Source organism: Sus scrofa, chromosome 4, assembly GCF_054392235.1.
Source record: "Sus scrofa isolate SSC_HxYL_T2T_F1_AM1 chromosome 4, Sscrofa_HxYL_maternal_Yorkshire_Landrace_v2.0, whole genome shotgun sequence".
Lineage (NCBI taxonomy): Eukaryota > Metazoa > Chordata > Mammalia > Artiodactyla > Suidae > Sus > Sus scrofa.
Window position 1 is genome coordinate 62,220,156 of NC_139386.1, and position 14,821 is coordinate 62,234,976.

General features: G+C 39.3%; 1 protein-coding gene across 2 annotated transcripts in view; it reads right to left on the minus strand.

Annotated features, from left to right (window-relative positions):
- Positions 1-14,821, minus strand: part of PKIA (cAMP-dependent protein kinase inhibitor alpha) — a 104,571-nt gene that overhangs the window by 31,845 nt on the left and 57,905 nt on the right. The window contains 1 exon segment of one of the 2 annotated variants that reach the window (NM_001444954.1): positions 2,782-2,909. The gene's annotated coding sequence lies outside the window, so the exon portion shown is untranslated. 2 annotated transcript variants of the gene reach the window in all.

The following is a 14,821-nucleotide window of genomic DNA, read 5'->3' on the forward strand; positions in this document are numbered from 1 at the left end:
GGCCAAAAAAGAAAAAAAAAATTAAGTGAATGTTGAACATAAAGCTACGATCAAAATGATTTCTTTGATGAAAGCAGGAAGGTGGGATCAGGGTAGAGAAAAGAGATCCAGCAGTTTTAATTCTAATTCTTAGTTTTGAAGGTGTGTTTGCAGGAGTTTATTTTATTATTTCTCATAGCTTACTAAAATTGAAAATATTCTTTTGTATATCATTTAATAATATTTTAAAAATAAAAATCCCATTAGACACCCCTTAGACATTAATTATAGAGAAGAGAATCCATTTTGAAACAATATACATATTTGCTCATAAATATTTTATAAGTTGAAATATTTCAGCTATGACATTCTTCCTTTCATATGAGAACTTTGTTTCATAATGAAGCCTCCTGCTTTGGGACAATTTGCCCTCTTTATTTAAGTGATACTAGTGTTAGTATCACTTACCTAGAAATTTTAAAAAATAATTAACAATTACATCTTCTGCCCCCAAGAGAATACAGGAAAAGGATGGAGCAGGGGAGACAATCTCACACATTATTGTTAAATACATACAAAGACAGTACTGATACAAAACTATTTATCCATCTAGCAACTCTGAATTTTTATTAATAAATACATATAAATATCAAATATTAATAAAAGAATAAATTATCAAATATGAGTAGATTTCTTCTTATTTTGCAATGAGTTCCAGGGTCCTATTTTAGATGATTACTTCATATCTGAGTCTGTGAGTGTGTGTGTCTGTATGTGTTTGGTTTTGTGGAAGCTGCATTGTGCTAAATTTTACATTTCTTTTTGAATTAAATGGCTTTTGTTCTCCCTTGGGAAAACAGAAGATGGCAATAGCAGATTATTGTCTACGGGTGGAAAAGTATAAATAGCAATTTTAGCAGCTAGTGATTCTGAAATTGCCCTTAACTTTGTCATTATAAAAATGCTCCAAAAATCATGTTTTGCAAGTCAAAGGATTTTCTATTCATATTCAAGTCATTTATATGGACAAAGAATATTGCCTGCCATATTAGCATAGAAAGTCCATCAAGCGCTCATCCACTGTAGCCACACCCCTCTCCCCTCCCCATTCTGAGGGGGATTCGGGATGGAGAAAACGGGATACTGGTCCTAGATATTTAGGGAGCATATCAAAGGAATGATTTCAATGACTTCTTATATCTTCCCATGCATAAAAAAGTGCTAAATTCATTAACTTGAGATGTCGGATTTCTTTAATCAGCAGTAATCTTCTGATATTCTGACTACCTGGTTTTTGTTGCAAAAACTCATTATCCTGGTCCCTTCCTTACTTCTTCAGAACACTCCCTCAGAGCTATCTGAGAGGCTATCTCCTGGCTTATGTCCCCAGTATGTCCGCTGAATAAAACTGAATATTTCTCAGTTTTTAGCTTGTACATTTTTTTTAAATTGACCTTTAACAGTATATTTCATGTAGCTACTATGCCTAAATGCAATGGGATGAACTGTCAATGATTAAAACTAGATAAATTTTGTCAGCCCTATTGATAGCTGAGATGCAAGCTTTCATTTCATGGGTACACTTGTCATAGACCTTAGCAAATGGGGTCTGTGTTGGCCTTAAAATTATCCTTAGAATTGCCAGGACTCATTCATTCTTCTCACAAATTTTATTGCTTACATTCTATGCATCACTTACAGTGCTGGGTCCTGAAAATACAGGCAGCAGCACACAAGAAAACACATTTTTCAGAGTACCCTTTGTGGCTCAGTGGGTTACAAACCTGACTAGTGTCCATGAGAATGTGGATTTGATCCCTGGCCTCACTCAGTGGGTTAAAGGATCAGGCATCCCCACGAGCTGAAGTGCAGGTAACAGACGTGCCTCAGATCTGGCATGGCTGGGACTGTGGCCAGCAGCTGCAGTTCCAATTTGACTCATAGCCTGGGAACTTCCATATGCTGCAGATGTGGCCCTAAAAAGGAAAAAAAAAATTTTTTTTCTACCATATTAACTTTTTTCATTCATTCATCCATAATTCTTTCAAAGAAAATCATATTGAGTACTGATTAGGGGGTAAGTGCTATGTTAACACTCAATATATAATGGCAAATGAGACAGATAGGCTCTGATTTTGATGTCACTGCTATCTCTTGTCCTGCCATATAATGAGATCTCTTTATTGTTCTCTATACCCTAAGTTTTGTTTAAATCACACAATTTAATGAAGTAAAATTGCTAGTGTGGTTTTTGACATGCATAGGTAAATGAAAACAGAACTCCTCTTTCCCCTGCCCCATTCTCCTCTCTCAAACTCCTTATGTGAAATCTTCGTGCCAAGACCAAGAAAATGGTCAATAAGAACCAATAAAAACCAAGCTGATATCCACACACCATTGACTGGGACTGTTCCTCACTTAGAAGACTTGATGCTTAATTTTGATAAGCAACTAGAAGATCATGGAAACAACTTATGAAAATGAATCAACTTGGGAGAAAATACCAAAAAGGTTCATCTGCTATTCCACATGCCTAACCTCGTAGGATTAAACCACAGGCACCAAGATCACCTTGTGTACTTGGCAACATTGAGCTAAAAATGGAAAAAAAAGCATCATACTGCTGTTGTATTCATTTTCCCCAGGGTACTGTCTGATAAACACCTTAGCCTCAGGGGAATTGGGAATAGCTTCCTTGCAGAGTAGGTTATATATCTACCTTTTTCCAAGAAGTTATATTGTATCCAGCTATCAGCACATTTTATTTAAGGTGGTTAAATGGAAGCAATTTAGTGTCCCTACCTGACTGGAAACCTTCTTGTCCTTAATTCATTGGCTATACTGGATTTTTTTCCCTTGGATCAGACCTTCAGACCTCTACCAGAAATCACTCCTCTGGGGAAACCAGGCCTTCACAGAAATTCAGGAAACTGAAAAGAAGAGAGCAAGAGAAAGGGAAATTATTTGTACATATAGATCTCAATTTTTCAGTTTTAAGTAAACATCCAAGCATATACCTTCTAAACAGTCTAACTTAAGAGAAATTCACAGTTTATAAATTTGAGTACTCACAAAGTAAACACATTATGACAAGAGTACAGGTGTATTTTGTGTCTTCAAGCCAAGCAAAGACGTCAAAAAAGGACTAGCTGTCCTTTGTTCATTAAGGTCCAAGTGAGGGCAAGTTTCTAAGTTGTTTTCTTTAAAATTGACTTCCTCCCTTCAGTATTCACCAAGCCCTTCAGGAAAAGTATTGATTTGGCTAAACTTAATTATTCATAAAATAAATACAGGAACCTGCAGAAGAATATTTCAAAGACCTGTAATGTACAATGTCATCTATTGCACATATGCACTACAAGCTTGCCTTCCCTAGCACCGTCATACACAAAAAGTGTGTGTGTGTGCATGTGCATGTGTGTCTTTTTTCGTGATGCATGGTGAGGAGAGAATAAATCTGTTGGCTTCTATTTAATGATTTAGAAAGATAGATGTTAGGAGTTCCTGTCATGGCTCAGTGGTTAACAAATCCGACTAGGAACCATGAGGTTGCAGGTTTGATCCCTGGCCTTGCTCAGTGGGTTAAGGATCTGGCGTTGCCGTGAGTTGTGGTGTAGGTCGCAGACGTGGCGTGGCTCGGATCTCGAGTTGCTGTGGCTCTGGCATAGGCAGGTGGCTACAGCTTTGATTAGACCCCTAGCCTGTGAACCTCCACGTGCCATGGGAGTGGCCCAAGAAAATGGCAAAAAGACAAAAAAAAAAAAAAAAGAGAGAGAAAAAGAAAGAAAGATAGATGTAAAGAAAAAGGCTTCATCATCAAGTGAAGCAATAAAGTTGTGAGGTTGTGTTTCCATAATAATTGCAGTTTTCTGAGTAACCAAGGGAGCAGTCTTCTTAAATAATAGCCACACCTGTTACAGACCATCTGCCATACATTTCACATGATCACTAATGGAAAACAAATGGCACTGTCTCTCCTTGCCTTTATCCATTGGCCATTCTCACATAAACCTTTTTTTTTTCCTTCAAGGTCTTCCTATCTGCTTAAAAACATTAGGATCTAGGAGGAGTGACACATAATGTGCCATTCCTTGGAACCTATACCAATAATCGCCCTGTAAAGAGCACTGAATTGTTAGGAAGTTATAAATTGGGATTGTCTTAGGTTGAATTCCCCTAGAAGCAGAACCTGAGGTAAGAATTCAAATGCCAACTGTTCATTTGGGAGGTGCTTCCAGACAACTCAAAAGTGGAGGGGGAATTGAGAATAGAGGCATGAAAGGGAGCCAATAGAGGTGCCTTACTGAACAGGTTACTCCTACAGGGAACTGATATCTTCAGGGGAGTTCTATGAAATGCTATAGGACATGCCTCAGAGTCATCCCAAGAAAGGGTGAGAAACTTGAAGTTATTATCTTCCACCCGCCTCTGTCCCTGGTTGAAAGCTATACCCAGATACATTACCTCCTGGACACCTCCGGCCTGCCCTAAGGTGGATAATTGCAGGTGATAGTATGACTTTATCAGTATATACTGGAATGATGACTGCTGGGGAGATATAAGCAGAGAAGTGATACCACCTAATATGGTGGGGGCAGAAGTTCTTAATTACTGGCTTCCAAGCCCAAACAGATAACCTTAAATTCCTGGGCTGATGATTTTACTTTGAGGTATTCAAGCACAATGTGTCAGTAAAAATTTCCTCTATTAAATCAAGTCTAGGAACCTAAGTCCCTAACCTTCTGGAAGACTGCTGGGTGTCTTTTGACAAATTTTTTTTTTTTTACCTTTTTAATTTTTTATTTAGTTTTTAAAATTTTTAAATTTTCCCATTGTACAGCAAGGGGGCCAGGTTATACATTACAATTACATTTTTTCCCCCACCATTTGCTCTGTTGCAACATGAGTATCTAGACAAAGTTCTCAATGTTATTCAGCAGGATCTCCTTGGAAATCTATTCTAAGTTGTGTCTGATAAGCCCAAGCTCCCGATCCCTCCCACTCCCTCTCCCTCCCATCAGGCAGCCACAAGTCTCTTCTCCAAGTCCATGATTTTCTTTTCTGAGGAGATGTTCATTTGTGCTGGATATTAGATTCCAGTTATAAGTGATATCATGTGGTATTTGTCTTTGTCTTTCTGGCTCATTTCACTCAGTATGAGAGTCTCTAGTTCCATCTATGTTGCTGCAAATGGCATTATGTCATTCTTTTTTATGGCTGAGTAGTATTCCATTGTGTATATATACCACTTCTTCCGAATCCAATCATCTGTCGATGGACATTTGGGTTGTTTCCATGTCCTGGCTATTGTGAATAGTGCTGCAATGAACATGCGGGTGCATGTGTCTCTTTTAAGGAGAGTTTTGTTTGGATAGATGCCCAAGAGTGGGATTGCGGGGTCATATGGAAGTCCTATGTATAGATTTCTAAGGTACCTCCAAACTGTTCTCCATAGTGGCTGTACCAGTTTACATTCCTACCAACAGTGCAGGAGGGTTCCCTTTTCTCCACAGCCCCTCCAGCACTTGTTATTTGTGGATTTATTAATGATGGCCATTCTGACTGGTGTGAGGTGGTATCTCATGGTAGTTTTGATTTGCATTTCTCTTATAATCAGCGATGTTGAGCATTTTTTCATGTGTTTGTTGGCCATCTGTATATCTTCTTTGGAGAAATGTCTATTCAGGTCTTTTGCCCATTTTTCCATTGATTGATTGGCTTTTTTGCTGTTGGGTTGTATAAGTTGTTTATATATTCTAGAGATTAAGCCCTTGACAAATTTTTTTTTTTTTTGTCTTTTTTGTCTTTTTGTTGTTGTTGTTGTTGTTGTTGTTGTTGCTATTTCTTGGGCCGCTCCCGCGGCATATGGAGGTTCCCAGGCTAGGGGTCTAATCAGAGCTGTAGCCACCGGCCTACGCCAGAGCCACAGCAACGCAGGATCCGAGCCGCGTCTGCAACCTACACCACAGCTCACGGCAACGCCGGATCGTTAACCCACTGAGCAAGGGCAGGGACCGAACCCGCAACCTCATGGTTCCTAGTCGGATTCGTTAACCACTGTGCCACGACTGGAACTCCTTGACAAATTTTTAAAAAGTAAAATGATTAAGATTTCAAGTCAACCATTCATTCATTTACTCATTCAAAAAGCATTTATCGAACACCTAAAGTATGGCATGGATTAAGCTAGGTACAAGTGCTGCCATTACTAAAATCATTATCTTGCCATCTAGAATTCAATGGATTGGGACAGCCAGAGAAGTAAATCCATACCTCCAGTACAAATTACAGACTGCTTATTACAGAGTGCTATGGGAAGATCCAGCAAGACTTTAATTCGTGCTGTGGCCAAAAGCATATAGGAGATATCAGCAGGGCTTCCTGTTGAAGGCAGTACTTAAAATGGATATGCAGCATGAAAGAGGGGTGCATTTTTGAGGCAAAGAGAAGATAAATTCATGGTTGCAAGAAAATGAATGGCTAAGGATCAGATCAGAAAGGAGTTCCCTTTATAATCAGTATAAGAAATGCTCATTAGAGCGTAAGAAAAGACAACAGAGAAGGTGGTAGAAACCAGATCATGAATGGTCCATGTGTGTATAGTAAATGCTATGGTCTAATTTTTGGGTCTCTCCAAATTCCTATGTTGCAATCTTAATTTCCACAGGTGGCAGTATTAGTAGGTGGGGCCTTTTGGGAGACGATGAGGTCATGAGGGTTGGAGCCCTCATGAATGGGATTGGTGCTCTTATAAAAGAGACCCCACAGAGCTCCCTAGCTCCTTCTGCCATGTGAGGATACAATGAGAAGGCTATGACTTAGAAGAGGGCCCTCATCTGACCATACTGGCACCCTATTCTTGGCCTTCCAGCCTCCAGAACTGTCAGAAATAAATGTCTGTTGTTCACAAGCCACCCAACCTGTGGTACATTCCTAACAAATCGGTACAGCTCAAATAGACAAAGAGTTAGGATGTGAGATTTTACTCTAAGGAGGATGGGAATCCATTGAAGAATCCATTGAAGAGATGAGAAATGCAAGTGTTTTTATAAGAAAAAAACTGTTTCACTTTTAGAAAGATCACTCTGGAAATACTGTAGCATGTTGCTGGAGAAGAGTGATGGCAATCTTGGATATAGAAAGATGACTTAGTAGTGCATTAATATAAGTCAAATAAGAAAGTGAATATAAAATGTGTGATTTTGTGACTGACAGTTCTTTTCTTTCAGTATTTAAGAAATGTTATGCCAGTACCTCTGACTCCATAGTTTCAGATTAAAAATATACTGTCATTGGAACTTGTGTTTATGAATAATGCACTGTTTCCATTTGCCCACTTTAAACTTTTTTTTCTTTGTCTTTACTTTTCATGAGTTTAATTATGATGTGTCTTGGCATGGCTACCTTTGTATTTTTCTTCTTTGGGTTTGCTCAGTTTTTTTTTTTTTGTTTGTTTGTTTTTTTGTTTGTTTTTTTTTTTTTGGTCTTTTGTCCTTCTAGGGCTGCACCCGCAGCATGTAGAGGTTCTCAGGCTAGGGGTCTAATCAGAGCTGTTGCTGCCAGCCTATTCCAGAGCCACAGCAACTCGGGACCCGAGCTGCATCTGCAACCTACACCACAGCTCATGGCAATGCCAGATCCTCAACCCACTGAGCAAGGCCAGGGATCAAACCTGCAACCTCATGGTTCCTAGTTGGATTCATTTCTGCTGCACCACAACAGGAACTCCCCAGATTCTTAAGTATAAACATACGTTTATGTCTTTTTAAAAACTGGGAACTTGGAGTTCCCGTCGTGGCACAGTGGCTGACGAATCCAACTAGGAACCATGAGGTTGCGGGTTCGGTCCCTGCCCTTGCTCAGTGGGTTAACGATCCGGCGTTGCCATGAGCTGTGGTGTAGGTTGCAGACGCGGCTCGGATCCCACATTGCTGTGGCTCTGATGTAGGCTGGCGGCTACAGCTCCGATTCGACCCCTAGCCTGGGAACCTCCATATGCCGCGGGAGCGGCCCAAGAAATAGCAACAACAACAACAACAACAAAAGACAAAAGACACACACAGACACACACAGACACACACACACACAAAAAAACCTGGGAACTTTTTAATCATTATTTATTTAAATATTTTGTCAGTCCTACTTTCTCTTTTCATTTTGGGATTTTGATGATGAATGTTATTTATTTTGTTACTGTTTATAAATTCTTGGGATCCTGTTCCTTCCCCATCCCTCATCCCTTCCTCCTCCCCCATCTCTTACTCCCAGTCTATTTTTCTGTTTTTCACATTTGGTACATTCTATTGATCTCTTCTCAAGTTCATTATTCTATTCTTTGTCATCTCCATTCTACTCTTGAGCCTGTCTAGAAAGGTTTTTATTTTGATTGTTGTATTTTTCAGATCTATTATTCTCATTTGTTTTTATTGTTATAACTTCTAGTTCTTTGCTTACATTTTCTATTTTTTCCTATTTCCTTCAAGGAACACATAATTGCTAATTGAGATTGCTAATTGATGCATTTATGTAACAGCTTAAAGTCTTTGATCATTTCAACAGCTGTTTTATCATAGAGTTGGTGTTACATTCATTGCCTTTTCTCATTTATTTTTTGATTTCTTGGTTCTTGGTATCATGAGAAATTTTCAATTGCATTCTAAACATTGTGAGTATTATATGACCCTGGATCCTACATAACTTTATTATTACTTTTTAGCAGAAAGTCCTCTTATATTGAGGTACATAATATGAAGGCTGGAGATGTTATGAACAGCTTTCCATTGGGCCCTGCTAACAATACCCCAACAAAGGTGGGCATTTACACTGTCTCATTGCAGAGAGATCAAGTAGAAGTTCAGCTCCCCTACTGGCCCTTCTTAACACCTTCCCTCTCAAAGTAGAAACATTCATATTATCGTGTTGCCTCTAAGTGGAAGTGGAAGTTAAGCTCCCCCAGTAGATTTCTTGACACCAGGGGAGGGGGAAGAGAAGTTTTGGCTGTCTTTCTCCTCACCCATTCATTCCATCTTGTTGATGCTGGGTGTGAGTAGAGGCTCACTACCTACTAGACCCCACTGACACCAGGCGGGAAGAAGAGAACTGCCATCTAGCCCTGCTCTGTGCCATCTCATTCTGTTTTATTTCCTCAGGATACATATAGTGATTCTGCGCTACACTGGGTCTCACTGACCCCAGGTGCTGGGAATAGTGGAGTGTCTATTAGTTTCAACTTGCAATATCTTATTATTGATGGTTGCTAAGCCTCTCCCTGCCCCCACTGGGCCCCAAGCCTGTGTGTGGGAAGCCCAGTGGTAACTAGCCCATCAGACACTACCTTTTTAAGTCTGCTTGCTAATGGAAAGGGGCTGGGGCCCCACTCGCCAGTGGACCACACTGAAACAACCCCAGTGGGGAATCTGAGCACTGGCTCTTCCAGAGGGCAGGCCTGGGGTGGTGTGGAAGATCAGATCCTCCCTCAGCCCAATTGAAATCTCAGGACATCGCAGATGGAAGCAATATTTCCATTGGCATTTGGCTCAACTAGTGTGTGTGTTGCCAAAACAGTTTTCTGTTTTTAGCAACCCCTTTCCACATACTTTGGCTAGAGATAATAGGTTTTTTTGGGGGGCAGGGGATTTTTTGTCTGTTCTATTGGTGGTTATGGATCAGAGACTCTTGTGGTGCCCTCTCTAGGATATACTGGAAGGAAGCAATAGGAAACACAGGAGACTCAATACCATGTCATTTCCCACGTCCCACGATCCCTTGTAAGTCTGCTTTCTCATTTCCACCTTTCAGTGTCTTCCTCTGCTTCTTTGTTGTTATGCTCGGGTGTCAGGAGACATGTTTCTACAATCTTTTCTTAGCCTCTCTGTTTCTATTCTCTATGCTGAAAACTCCATCTTGTCCTGTTTTACCTTTACCCTAAATTCCTGCTTGAAAAACAGTCACCATGCTGGTAAATAACAAGCGAAAGAACAAAGACCAAAAGGCATAAGTTATTCATGTGGTCAGCTGAATGAGGACATTATGCGTTGGTCTAGGCATGCCAGACCTGTGCAGATAGGCACAGCATGAATGTCCTGTTAAAATAAGAGAAAGAGGAGCCTCAAGGCCTCACAGATTTATGAGGGGTCGTTAGAGGGATATGCATCAGCAAGGAGAACGAGGTGCAAACCTAGGCATGGGTTGCTGCAAATAGGAAGCACAGTGGTGATTCTCTAGATGCTATGCTGACTCCAGGCTTCCCCAAAGTTAATGATTGTTAAATGCCTAAAAGTCAGAGTAAAAGCTTAACCAGCTACCAGATATGAGACTTTTAAAATAATAAAAAACTATATCCTGCACCTACAGCCCCCTCCTCACTTGATGTCATCCTAAAGAACACAATAAAAGCAGTGTGGTTTCTTGAGGTGTTGCTCTTGGTCCCTGAGACCTTGAGTCCCCCGGTTCCCACTTTGATTAAGATAAATGTCTCTAAGTCTTGTTTTATGTCAACTTTTTCTTAAGTTTCACAGCACCCGTTCTTCAGCCCTCACCTGCTGAACCGGTCTCAGCACTCGGGGTTTTAGCTTTACGTAGGAGAACCTGGGAGAAAAGTGCTAATTCATCTTCTTAGAAGCAGAAGTTTGGAGCTCTACTGGTGTTAGAAAATTCTGCTGACTATAAATTAAAATTTGATGCTGTACACCTTGCCCTTTAAGAATTATTTGCTAGATAATATGGCTTCCCAAAGTCACTATAATTTGATTTTCACACTTATAAAAGGCAAGTGTTTTGCTGGAGTTGAAATTTAAAGATGGGAGATGAGGCTAAAATGATCTCTGTGGTACTAAAGTTGGAGACACCAATATACACTCATGTTTAGCTTAATAATGCTTAATATACACATCATTTGACATATATATTTATATACATGTAATATACACACATTTAAATCTTTGTTCTGTCAGGTGATAAGACTTAGAAGCAAGAACATCCCGGCAGCAAATAGCACACTTCACATCTAGATCTGGCTATCTAACACCATTCGCCAATAAAAAGATCTCATTCTCCTTGAAGAAATACCTGATTCTAGAACTGGAGCAGTAAATAAACAAGAGAAGCCTATATAGCATCAGAAAGTATGGAAGTGCTAAAAAAATAATATGGATGGGGAGACTTCAAAGTAGTATCAAGCACAAGAGCCAACTGAAAGAGTTCACAAGGGTCAGGACTAGACAATTTGAGCAACAAAGTAAATAAAGTAGACTTAGATTATAACCCAAAGTAAAAAAATCCATGAGTTCTGCTGATATAAATAAATAATTGGCTATATAAATAATGAAGGAGAATAGACAAATCTCCATCTTAAACATAATTCTCTACTCCTTAGTTGTGGGCTGAGCATGTTAATTTTCTTCCGAAAAGTACAGTATGAAAAAGGGAAAAGAGTAACTTGACAATAGAGAGACCTGAAAAACAGCCTCAGTCAGGTGATCAAGATCGACCTCAGCATTCAGAATGCATATTGATACTATGTATACGTCATGTGATCTGACAGAAGAGCCCTTCTACTCTGTGGTCTTCCTCCCCAAATAATTCCAATCTTATAAAAAATGATAATCCCAATCTTATCATAATCCCAATCTTATCATAAAAAATGCATCGAATCCCAATAGTGGACATCCTATAAAAGCCTAAGCGATACCACTCACAATTGCCAAGGTCATCAAAAACAAGGAAAGTCTGAGAACCTATCAAAACTAAGAGGAGTCTAAGGAAACATGACAATTAAATGTAATGTGGTGTCCTGGTTGAAACCTTGGAACAGAAAAAGGACATTATGTAAAAACTAAGGAAAGTGGACTAAAGTGTGGACTTTTAGTCAATGAAAATGTATCAATATTTGTTAACTGATTGTAACAAATATAACATACTAATATAAGTTGATCATAATAGAGAAATGAGTGAAGTAAATGGACACACTATAATATCTTCCCAAATTTTCTATAAAATTAAAACTGTTCTAAAAGTAAAGTCTATTAAAAAAGTTGTGTTTACTTGTTTTCTGATTCCCTGCCTGTATTTCTTTCTTTCTTTCTTTTTTTTAGTCTTTTTGCCATTTCTTGGGCTGCTCCCACAGCAATGTGGAGATTCCCAGGCTAGGGGTCTAATCCGAGCTGTAGCCGCCAGCCTATGCCAGAGCCACAGCAACGCGGGATCCGAGCTGCATCTGCAACCTATACCACAGCTCATGGCAATGCTGGATCCTTAACCCACTGAGCAAGGCCAGGGATCGAACCTGCAACCTCTTGGTTCCTAGTCAGATTCGATAACCACTGAGCCACAACGGGAACTCCCCATGCCTGTATTTCTTAGTGAATATGTAAATTTGCTTTACTTCCATTGATACTGATGCTAAAGAAAAAAATAAGTAACTTTGAAAGGATCTCTAACTCCAATTCAACAAGCAGTATTACTTTTTTGGAAGAATCCACTGAATAAATCAAAGCAAATTGTCTTTTAATGCTGAACTTCTTTTCAGTGTTTCATCTTTTATATGATTAATGTATACCACAAGCATCATAATTCTGTTTCAAAGGGCAGGAATTATAAACATTGATTGCAGGCAGCGTCTAAAGTACAGTGAAATATCAATGCAAGATGCTATAACAGCTTTAATGTATTTTGTCTTTAAAATGGTGAATTGTTATTTCAGTCAACAAAGGATTCACTTTTATACATTTCCTATCCACCTTTTCCCAAAACACTCACAAGGAAATGATACTATCATTTGATAGTAGGTTCCTCAATTCAAATTGGAGTTTGTTGGTACTTGTGGTTGCCAATGGTCCTGAAAAGTATGTTACTTTTACGAATCCTCTCCATAGCAAAATCTGATCTTCACAGGGTAAATCACAGTAGGTGCCTGAAGCCATATGACATATAGCTTTGTAGCTTGATTACCAAGCATTTTACTTAGAGGCGCAATAGAATGGAGAAAAGGCCATTTCTCTCCCTGTCTTTGCTACTCAAAGGTCACTCACCACCTTACTTTTTATCAGCCATCTCAGAAGTGTTCCGTAAGTTTAGACCACATAATGTCATTTAATATGACTGTAGCCCAATATTTTATCTTAATATGGCTAACCCCACATTACTTTTATTGGTGCTACATATGGAATCATCAGGGAATTTTGTACTTAACTTTTTAAAATAAAGTAAGTTATTTAACACATTTTTCCTTAGGTGTTTTGAGAATCATCTGGTATCATTGTAATCTTCATTCTACAGATAAAAATAACCAGGCTCAGAGACATGAGGTTATTTGCCTAAAGTAAAATGGCCCAGAACCTACAGAACTGGAATTAGAAGCTTAGACTTGATAATGCCAGATTCTGTTTTTAATCACAATATGTGTGTATCTCCGTGTATGTGTGAGAGAGAGAGAGACAGAGACAGAGACAGAGAAAGAGGGAGGGGGAGAGGGAGAGAGTGTGTATGTTTAATAGAGAACTTCTGAGAAATGGCAAGAAAACTTCTAGGCATCCATCAACCAATAATTTAGGAACTTCTTACTATACAGTAATTGTTGATCATGTGGCTGAACTAAGGATCTCTCTCTTAGTTTCTTTTGAACTAAGAAATCAAAAGGCTTCCAGAAGCTGAGTCCAAATTTTACACTTACATAGGTACTTAATACAGAATGCCAAAGTATAATTCAATAACTAAAGAGCTCTGAAAATACTGGAAGCATTCATATTAAAATGATTTCATAATGTGGATAATAGGGGATTAAGAAACTCACAGATGCATCTGCAGATTCATTTGTTAGCATTTCTGAGAAGGGCAAGATAAATTAATAAAAATGAGAAAAGTAGAAAAGAATGGCTAGCAATTTTAGATAGTTTTAGTAATTTCCATACTAGAAAAGACTAAGAAAGAAAAAAACCAAACATACCTTGAAATTACATTTTTAAAGCACCTAAAGTACATATGGTCTTTTTATACCAAATAACTTATAAATATGAACTGTTAGATAAGTCTAATCTCATATTAAAATTTTGACTTTATTTGAAACGAAATGTAAAATGAAACAATAATCAGAAAGTCTTAAGAAAAGGAGTAGAAAAAAATTCCTTATTGCTTCTCTTAAAAAGCAAAATTGGAGCTCACTGACGACAGCGGCTGAGGTCGCTGCGGAGGTGCGGGTTTGCTCCCTGGACCAGTGCAGTGGGTTAAAAGATCCAGTATTGTTGCAGCAGGCTACAGCTGTGGCTGGATTCAGTCCCTGGCCCAGGAACTTCCCTATGATGCTGGTGTGTCCATTAAAAAAATTATAACAAGAACCATGTTAAAAATATTTTGAGGGGAAAAAAAAAAAAAGACATCCTGTTGTGGTGCAGTGGTTAACGAATCCGACTAGGAACCATGAGGTTGCGGGTTTGATCCCTGGGCTTGCTCAGTGGGTTAAGGATCTGGCGTGGTGCAGGTTGAGCTGTGGTGCTGGTTGCAGATGCAGCTCGGATCCCACGTTGCTGTGGCTCTGGCATACACCAGAGGCTACAGCTCGGATTAGATACCTAGCCTGGGAACCTCCATATGCTGCAGGAACGGCTCTAAAAAAGGCAAAAAGCAAAAAAAAAAAAAAAATTTGAGGGAGTTCCCACTGTGTCACAGCAGAAGTGACATGAACACAACTAGTATCCATGAGGATGAGGGTTCAATCCCTGACCTTGCTCAGTGAGTTGGGGATCTGGTGTTGCCATGAGCTGTGGTGTAGGCTGGCAGCTGCAGCTCTGATTAGACCCCCTAGCCTGGGAACTCCCATATGCCACAGGTGCATCCCTGAAAAGCAAAA